Here is an 8191-nt window from a genome sequence, read left to right as displayed (position 1 = left end):
GGGCGACAGAGTGAGACTCCAACTCAAAAAAAAAAAAAAAAAGGGATCATTTGTTTTGTTTTTGAGTTGTAGGTGACTTTTGAAGCTCAGAGATTTTTAATTTTGATGAAGTGCAATTCATTACTTTTTTCTTTTATGCATTCTTATGTGGTGTTGTAGCTAAGATACTTTGCCTGATCCATAGTCATAGTCATGAAGATTTTTTGCTAAAAATTTTATCGTTTTAGTTTTTTTCAGTCAGAGTCTCACTCTGTCGCCCAGGCTAGAGTGCAGTGGCACGCTCACAGCCACTACAGCCTAGAACTGCTGGCCTTAGGCAATCCTTTCACCTCAGCTTTCCAAATAGCTGGAACTATAGGTGCACGCCACCACACTTGGCTAATTTTTTTGGTTTATTGTAGAGATGAGGTCTTGCCAAGTTGCTCAGGCTGGTCTCAAACCCTTGGGCTCAGGCAGTTCTCTTACCTTGGCCTTCCAAAGTGCGGGGATTTAGGTTTGAGCCACAGTGACCAGCTAGTTTTAGTTTTTACATTAAGGTTTGTGTTCCATTTTATATTAATTTTTGTGTATGGCTTGAGATGAAGGTCTGAATCTATGTTTTGCATGTGGATGTTCAGTTGTTGCAACATTTTGTTGAAAATACTGTCTTTGACCAGTTGGATTACCTTAGCACTGTTGTCAAACATCAATTGACCATAAATGTAAGAATTTATTTCTTGATATGCTATTCTTTTTCATTGATCTTCATGTCTATCCTTACACCAGTGCCACACGATTCTGATTATCGTTACTCTAAAGTATATTTTGAGATTCATAAGTGTGAGTCCTCTAACTTGTAAAAAAAAGTATATTTATTTATTTGTTATTGCAGTTTTGTTTTTCAAGACAAGGTCTCACTCTTTTGTCCAGGCTCTAGAGTACAGTAGCACAATCATAGCTCAGTACAGCCTTGAACCCTGGGCTCAAGTGTTTCTCCTACCTCAGCCTCCTGAGTAGCTGGGCCTACAGGTGCATGCCACCACCTGGCTAATTATTTTTATTTCTATTTTTTTGTAGAGACACAGGGTCTTGCTGTGTTGCCCAGACTGGTCTTGGAACTCCTGGGCTCACATGATCCTCCTGCCTTGGCCTACCCAAAGTGCTGGAATTATAGGTGTGACCCACTGTGCCTGGGCCACTTTTAGGATCAGTATCAAAGTTTGCCTGTTTCTGCAAAAATATTACTGGGATTTTGATAGAGATCACATAGAATCTGTAGAGCAGTTCGGGAAAAATTGCCATCTTGAACAATATTGAGTCTCAGTCCATGAAAATAGAGTGTCAGTCTGTGAAAATAGAGTGTCTTTTCATTTCTTTAGATCTTAATTAATTTCTCTCAGCAGTTTTGAAATTTTTAGTGAACAGGTCTTGTATGTCTTTTGCTAAGTTTATGTATAAGTATTTTATTGTTTTTGATGGTATAAATTGAATTAAATAAATTATTTTTGGTTTGTTCATTGCTAGTATGTAGATTTACAATTTATTTTTGAATATTAAACTTGTATCCTCTGACCATGTTGAACTTGTTTATTAGTTCTAGTAGTTAGTAACTACTAAATAAGCTAGTAGTATTAATTAACTACTAAAACTATGTAGTATTCATTCTATTTTCTGAATACAAGATAATATTGTCTATGATTAAAGACAGTTTTCTTTCTTCCATTCCAAGTCTAAATGCATTCAATTTCTTTGTTTTTTTTCTTATTTCCCTACTGTTCTGTTTAGATTGTCCAGTAGAGTGTTGAATAGAGGTGGTGAGATCAGGCATACTTGCTTTCTTACTGATCGAAGGAAGAATACATTCAGACTTTCACCCCTATATATGGTGTTATTTGTGGGAAGAGACTGTAGGAAAGGGAAGGAGGGGCTGACAATTTGAGAAGCATTTAAGAGTTAGAATAAGAAGATTTAGGTCATTCATTAATGCTTTGACAAAAAAAAAAAAAGAAAAGACAAAGAAGAGAGGGATGGAGAGGGGAGATCTGTCTTTTATGAGTTGGAGTCTCACTCTGTCACCCAGGCTGGTAGAAGGGGACCAAAGCTAGGAAACATGGCAGCCATAGCTCAAAGAGCCATGTGAGTACACCAGAGTTTAACAAAGCAATGCCCCCCCTTTTTTTAAAGGAGAAAAGAAGGAAATAAGTGGGCAAAAATACTTGGATCTTGGGTCATAGTCCCTTGCCTAATATGACTTTATCCAGAAGTTGACATTATTTTTCCTTACGAATGAAGGATATATGTGTCTCTGTAGGTCATTTGGAGAGTTCAATATTTAAACAATATTAAGGGTTGGACCAGTCAGCTAGTCCTTTGCTGAGATTTGGTGGCTTCTAGTGGCAGACTCAGGAGGTCTACTCCTCATCCAGAGAACTTTGGAAAATTAACAGAACTGTTTGTCTGAAGAAGGAAGGGCACTGTGCTTGGAGATCAGGATACAAAGGGTCACCATTAGAAAAGCCAAGTTTGCTGTACAGCAAGGGTTAGGAAATCTGACCTGACTGCAGAACCTTGAGTTGTGTCTCCCATGCCATCCTTCCAGACCATCTCAGAAGAGTCCGTGTGGGAAATCACTAGGAGTTCTTGGAAAGAAGGAAGATTGTTGGTTGAAATAAAAATGGGGTTGAATGAGTTCCAGAAAGCAGGGTTCTCAACCTTGTGGACAATAATCTGCAGAAGCAAACAGCTTCAAAAGCCAACCAGAAGAAACATGCAGAGAAGTAAGATGGGAGTGGCCTCCTTGGGAAAGAAGACTGCTGGCCACAGCAGAAGAACCTTGAGCCCGCTTTCTCTGAGGAGGTCCAGAAAGAACAAACAGAAGACTCCTGGAAATGCAGAGGGTGGCAGACCCCACGGTTGAGAGTGAAGAAGCATATAATAATAGAATGGGAGGTGAAGTGAAGATTCCTGAAGAATCAAAGCCATGGCTTGCTGAGCACTGGGAGCTAGTTCCCAGGCAGAGGCAGCTGTTTCCACTCCCTGCTAAGATGCTATTCTGGAAGAGTAGGCAAATTGCAAGAAATTGCAGGAAGGTGTTGATTATAAGGAATATGCGGTTAATGAACTGGTAGGCATAAAAGAATATTTTCAATGTGACTTTGGGCACTCAGCTTGTCTGCACATTTGGGAGGCCCCAGTATGTCGAAATCCTCATGGCTCACCCTGATGAGCTTATGTCCCAGGTTGATGGAGTGCCACACCCCACTGAGACTGTTTGTAAAAATCAGAGCAGCGTCGGCCTATATGCCTCTCGATGAGAAGAGCCTCACACTGTTGTTGAGTTATTTGCATGATTTCCTAAAATATCTGACAAAGGATTCTGCGGGTCTGTTTATTGTCAGGGGTTACAAAGTGACTTCTGCTGAATGCCACCACTGCAAAGCCTTGTGAAAGTCTACTGACTGCTCGTTGTACCTATCTGGTATCTTGAACACTTTGTTTTTAGTCTTTTTCTTGTAAAATTGATGCTCTTTGAAATTGTTAATATATAAAAGGGCTTATGTTTCATTTTTTTTTCTGTTCTATTTTCAGAAAATAAGAGGAGTCTAAGCTTCTTTTCTCATTTCTCTTTTTTTTTTAATCGGAGTCTCACTCTCTTGCCCAGGCTGGAGTGCAGTGGCACAATCACGGCCACTGCAACCTCGATTTGCTGAGCTCAGGCGATCCTTCTGCCTCAGCCTTCCCAGTAGCTGGAACTACAGGCATGTACCATAACACCTGGCTAATTTTTTGATTTATTGTAAAGATGAGGTCTCGACAAGTGGCCCAGGCTGGTCTTGAACCCCCGGGCTCAGGCAGTCTTCTTGCCTCAACCTCCCAAAGTGCTGGGATTACAGACTTGAGCCACTACGCCCAGCCTTTTCTCATTTCAGAGTTGCTACCAGTGTATGCAGGACAGTACTTAGACAAAGAAGAATCATTCCATGGAACATTTTATTGACAACATTGCTTGAATTCTATCCCTTTGACACTACACAGTTTTCTAATACATGCTAATGCTACATGGCAAAATGCCCCGATTCCTAGTGCCAAATAATGTATGTACCCGAAAACTCATGCATTTATGCTCTTTTAAAAAATGATGCTCGGTGGCTCAGCCTGTAATCCCGCACTTTGGGAGGCTGAGGTGAGTGAATTGCCTAAGTCCGCAGGTTCGAGACCCGCCTGGGCAACTTGGCAAGACCTCATCTCTACAATAAATCAAAAAATTAGCCGGACATGGTAGCATGCGCCTGTAGTTCCAGCTACTTGGAAGGCTAAGGCAGAAGGATCTCCGGAGCCCAGCAGGTCGAGGCTGCCGGGAGCTTGCTACTGCACTCCAGTCTGGGCGACGGAGTGAGACTCCAACTCAAAAAAAAAAAATGATGCTTGAAGTAAAACAGCCTATCTTCTGCAAGTCCATCTATGTTGTTCCTTGGGCATTCTATCTTTGCTCAAATTGTTGAAGGATGGTGGTTTATTTCATGGTTTTGCATTTGAATCTAATGCATGTTCTAACAAGATAGAAACAGTGCACTATTGTGTAACTGCAGTTTTCTGGAAAAATCATTGTTTTAGTAATTGTATTTCAGACTTTAAATACAATTTGTTTTTAAATTTCAAAGCAAAAATAAAAAATAGATAGGAGTTAGCAGTACATCATACAGTTTATACCAGAAAACAATTTGTACATTTGTGGGTAAGAAGATTGTGTTTATTTTTATGAGACAAGATGGGATTTAAGAAAAATTTATCTCCTTTTGGTAGGACTAATTTTTTACAGTAGAGGTTCCCCCCACCTTGAGCTTTTAATTGCCAGCTTCAGGTCTTTGTCAATATTTACAAATGATGGCTGGGATCGATGGCTCCGCCTGTCATCCCAGCACTTTGGGAGGCCTAGGCGAGTGGGTTGCCTGAGTTCGTGGGTTTGAGACCAGCCTGGGCAACTTGGTGAGACCTCGTTTCTACAATTAAAAAAAAAAAATTAGCCGGGCATGGCAGCGCACATCTGTAGTTCCAGCTAGTTGGAAGACTGAGGCAGAAGGGCTGCCGGAGCCCAGCAGGTCAACACTGGGGTGGCTGTGAGCGTGCCACCACACTCCAGCTTGGACGACGGAGTAAGACTCCGATTTAAAAAAAAAATTACAGATGCTAAATTTTTGAACTGTATATAATATATACAATTATATATACATTAAGCAGTTCAAATAAATGTATATTATAAATAATGTGTATAATATAATAAATGTATGTTATAATTTAATGTGCTTCATGAAGTAGGAAGCATTAGTCTCACTGTGTTTTGATTGATGAAGTTGAGATAGAGTGTGATGTTGTAGGTCACAGTAATGGAGAGGTCCGGGTCTACTTAAAATAATTTTGGGATGATATTACCTCAGAATAGTGTCAGGTGGGATAAATGAGACATCTGACACCTCTTTTTTTAATTTTTTTAATCTCTCTTGCCTCTGAAAGGGTGGTACGTTTTAAATGTTGTGTATTGAATAGGAGACTATTCCTGTTCTTCTGTTTCTCCTATCAACCTGTATATGTTTTAGTTTTCTCGAGCCTATGGTCTGGTCCTCTATGTTCCTAAAGATTTTAACACAGGCTAAGAAACAAGTGACACAAAGTGCTTCAGATCACAGTTTTATTTAACAATACATGAAAGATAGGAAACAGATTATAGCAGGTGATAGTCATTATAATGTTCCTATTAATATATTAGTATATACACTAGATGTTTTCATTGGGTATCTTTAACTGATCTTGTAGTCTGGGTTTTGGGAAACAGAGAAGTCATTACTATGAGCTATAGCAAGATTTAGTTATCTTGGAAGCTTACTTCCATGGAAAGAGGCCTTAGGAGCTTCATGGGTCTGAATTCTTCAAACCCTGCTTTATTTTTCATAGACTTGGGTAAGTTACTTTATTTTTGAAATTTATCTAAAAACATATTTTTTCCGTTATAAAATAATATATGTTTCTTCAGAGAATCTGGAAATGCAAAAGGCCCCAAAGAGAAGATAAACATCAGCCATAATTCTTGAGTCAGAGAAAAATCTCTGTCTTTGTGAAGCTTGCTTTCTAGTGATAATCTTTGCAGAAACTAGAAATAGACTAAATAGAGACTGGTTAAATATGTTTCAGTTTATGTATACCATGGACTCTTACCTGCTATATAAAAAGGACAGCAGTAATTAAGAATGGGGTCTCTGTGTTCAGAACTTTTTTTTTTTTAATCAGTTATTTGACCATAGCCTCTTGAAACTTCAGTGTCCTAATATAGTCCCTATATCATAGGGTATTTCTGAAGATTAAATGAAGTATAACAAGTGGAACCCTTTATACAGTATGTGGTACATTGTAAGTGGTTGACAAATGTTGCTAGTTTTATTATGTGCTGATATGGAAATATTTCTAAGATATATTAAGTGTATAATGTAAGGTATCAAGAAAAGATTATTGTATGATGTCATACGTGGACATTAAAGAATAAGGATTTCTAAACTAGCTGGGCATAGTGGCACATTCCTGTAGTCCTAGCTACTTGGGAGACTGAGGCAGAAGAATCACATGAGCCCACATGTTTGAGGCTGCAGTGAGCTATGATCATACCATTGCATTTCAGCCTGGGTGACAGAGCAAGACCCTATTCCTAAAAAAAGTAACAATCAACAACAACAACAACAAGAACAAAAGGATTTCTTGAGTTTCACATAGAAGAATATTGTAGTTTTTTATAGTAGTTTTTTGTTTTACCAGATAACAATGATGTCAACTAGATTGAAATTTTTTTCCTCCAGCAAATATTTACCTATTTGCCAGTAATAGGTAAGAAGGCATACTTTTCTCTTCCCTTTTCAACCAGTTAGAAACCAGCAGCACTTATAGATTGGTTTACTCTTGAAGATGTTTTGAAACTATTAGGTAGTTTTAAATGCCTTCTTATTCCCTACCTCTCTCCTTTTCTTTCTCTAAACTTTTATATCTATCTCTCGGTTGTCTTGGACATTGAGGATATAAAGATTAATAAGACATGGTCTCTTCTCACATAAGTTCCATCTTAGCATTCTTATTCAATTACTTTTGGGGGGAAGGAGTTATGAATTTCTGTCTTCTGTTCCCATTTTTTTTCCACTTCGACTCTGTAAACATCGATTAAACACCTTGTATGTGTTAGGCCCTCTGCTAGAGGGTACAAAGGTCAATAAGATGAAATCTTGCCTCTTAATTGCTTAGTTCTTTTCAAGGAAATTGCTAAACAGATTTCAAAACAATTTGAAAGGTTCTATAACAGATGTTTTGGTCGATTATCACAATGACATAATTCTTGATAGAAAAATGCCACCAGATTTAGATAATATACATTTTCTTTAATGGCAGAAATTAATCTGTTTTGAGACATTTATACCAAGTAAGAGGCAGCATAGCATACTTCAGTCAGTGGTGGAGTTTTCCTAATTCCTCAAGGAGGTTGCAAAGCTGCTTCGGAGAGTGTGTCAGACCTGAGAAGCCAATCCTTGATACTTCACTGTACCCTCCCATCAACCCCACCATACTTATACTTGAGGGTTGCATTACTACTGTTCTAGAGAAACCTTTGCAATTTTTATGTTCTGTCAAAGAGAATACTTACAAACATTGGGCTTTCCAACCACTGACATCAAACTTGTCAGCAAGGCAAGGTTCTATGCTTCAGCAGTGGAAAGCAGTCAAGGGCTCGTCTCCTGTCTTCTGGAAGCTCCATTTCCTTGAATGTATACCAGTAAACGCAGGGAGGTGCCTAACCTGAGTGAAGCAGGACAGAAATAATCAGGCAGGGCTTTATGGAGCATGCGAGATACCTTTTGAAGGTCATTTGCCCTATGTTACTCAGTATCTAATTTGTTAATTTTCCTCACTAAGGCAGAGTAATAAGAACTGAAGAGTTTTGAGCTAAATTGTAAACATCTCTAAAAATATGATGAAGACATCTCTAAAATATAAGGACATTTTTCTAAATTACTACAGTGATGCTTTTACTCATTAAAAACTTTTAAAAAAGCAACAGTAACTCTTATGTAATAATTTGCCCATGTTCAAATGTTTCATCTCCACAAATGTCTTTTATAGCTGATTTTTTCAGATCAGGATCCAGGAATAACCATGTGTTGCATTTGATTATGTCGCTTAA

At 38.5% G+C, this 8191-nt stretch overlaps 2 pseudogenes across 1 annotated transcript in view; both read left to right on the top strand.

Annotated features, from left to right (window-relative positions):
• LOC103270858 overlaps positions 1-50 on the top strand; it is a 28869-nt pseudogene extending 28819 nt beyond the window's left edge. The window contains exon 3 of the transcript XR_505002.2: positions 16-50. The product of XR_505002.2 is annotated as a 60S ribosomal protein L5 pseudogene (transcript). The remainder of the gene's footprint in view (positions 1-15) is intronic.
• Positions 51-2663: 2613 nt separating this feature from the next.
• LOC103270857 lies at positions 2664-3426 on the top strand (annotated as a pseudogene).
• The last annotated feature ends 4765 nt before the right edge of the window (positions 3427-8191 follow it).

The sequence above is a fragment of the Carlito syrichta genome, unplaced genomic scaffold, assembly GCF_000164805.1.
Source record: "Carlito syrichta isolate Samal-C Ts95f unplaced genomic scaffold, Tarsius_syrichta-2.0.1 Scaffold310501, whole genome shotgun sequence".
NCBI lineage: Eukaryota > Metazoa > Chordata > Mammalia > Primates > Tarsiidae > Carlito > Carlito syrichta.
The sequence above is the reverse complement of the archived record's forward strand: the minus strand, read 5'-3'. Positions and strand labels throughout refer to the sequence as shown.